Here is a 2,071-nt window from a genome sequence, read left to right as displayed (position 1 = left end):
TAGGGTTGGCCTCGGATTCACGAACCAATATCATTTGTATATTCATCAATATATATAATTGTAAGTGAATAAGTATATATATTATTATTAATGATATAATTTTTATATTAATAACCTATATATGTCATTTTATATATTAAGTAGATAACCATACTTATATAGTTAAATTTTGTATTAAATATATATGTATGTATATGTATATATATATATATATATATATATATATATATATATATATATATATATATATATATATATTTATATCTATGTTTATTCTAGAAATATCTTTTGTTTGTTAACTTAATGATGATAATAATATCATTAACACTAATAATAATAATGATATTATTGATAATAATTATAATAATAATACTTGACAACGATAATAATATTAGCAATAATGATGTTATTATTAATTATAATTACTATAGTTGTAATAATAATAATAAGTGATAATTAACAATAATAGTAATTATAAGATTAACAATAACAACAATAATAATAATAATAATAATAATAATAATAATAATAATTTTTTTTTTTAAAAAGGAAACTACCTTTAAATAGCCATTTTAAAAAGAATTGCCCAAAGCCGGGCTCGAACCCAAGACCTCTTGTATACCCGCATACACCATTAACCGTTGGGCTATTGCCCAATTTCTGTTTTAAACCCGTTTCCTTTATTTATTACCCGTATGAACGTATCTCCTTCTTCTTCAATCTCAAATTCGATTTGGGATCAAAACCAAGTAGCAACAAATTATCTAATTAGTTTTAGACTTAAAATTGATATAGAAACAGTTAGTGGGTGTTTAAATTAATTAAACTGAAAAAAAATACACTAAGAAGCTGGAACAGGTCTCGTAGAACCCATGATGAACTAGAAATCACTTTCGAAAATATAGACTGTTTTAGCTAATAATTATAACATGAAAAACATTGTAAAAGACTCCTATAAACTATCTGTATCCTCAATTGAACCTAAAACTTCATCTGTAAACCGAATTTAGCTATGAACAAAAAGGTTAACCTTTGAAAAATAAACTTTGACCTCAAAATTAGAATTCAATTTAAGGGATTGGAACAAGAATTTGTGCAGATAGTTTGAGTATAAGGTTACTAACATTTCTTTATTCCCAGATTTTGTTAATTTGTTTGAAAATGGTCTTTTGAAAAATTGAGTTTAAGAACAGGGAAGAAGACGGCTTCAGTTCTTTTTTTTTTCTATTATTTCTGTTTCCCTCAATTTCGAATACTAGCAATGAATTATATATTGTAGATGTTTGAATAATACAATAACAGTAATTGTTTGATTTTGTAATTTAGCAATCAACTTGATCGACATGGTTTCAATCAGAAACAGAATGAGAAGGAAAAAAAAATAAGAACAGGTTAAATTATCTGATTAAATTCGTACCAATCAATACCTTAATATCAGCCAATTAATTTAAACATGATAGTGATGTATAACAGGATACGTGATTAATCTGTATATATACTTATGTAATTGTATTACTCTGTGTATGTATTGATATATATATATATATATATATATATATATATATATATATATATATATATATATATATATATATATATATATGTATATATATATATATATATATATATATGAATTTATGTATATTTGATTTTCATATACCTATTTATATATATTTATTTATATATATATAACTGAAATTTATATATGCATTTGTATTTATATATATCAATATTTGTATATCTATATGTATCGAATTTATATATATATATATATATATATATATATATATATATATATATATATTAATTATATAAGGAAACCTAATAATATTTATTTAAATATTAATTTTAATTATAAAACTAATAATAAAATTAATAATAATAATAATAATAATAATAATAATAATAATAATAATAATAATATTATTTATCATCATATAATAATACAAATATTACCAATGTTAATAATAATATTAGTAATAATAATATTTTAACAACTTATATATACCACATTCGTATCTATTGATTATATATTAATATCATTAGTATGACATTAATATTAGAAGTAATA

The sequence above is a fragment of the Rutidosis leptorrhynchoides genome, chromosome 11 (genome assembly GCF_046630445.1).
Source record: "Rutidosis leptorrhynchoides isolate AG116_Rl617_1_P2 chromosome 11, CSIRO_AGI_Rlap_v1, whole genome shotgun sequence".
NCBI classification, from domain to species: Eukaryota; Viridiplantae; Streptophyta; class Magnoliopsida; order Asterales; family Asteraceae; genus Rutidosis; species Rutidosis leptorrhynchoides.
This window is presented reverse-complemented; position numbering follows the sequence as displayed.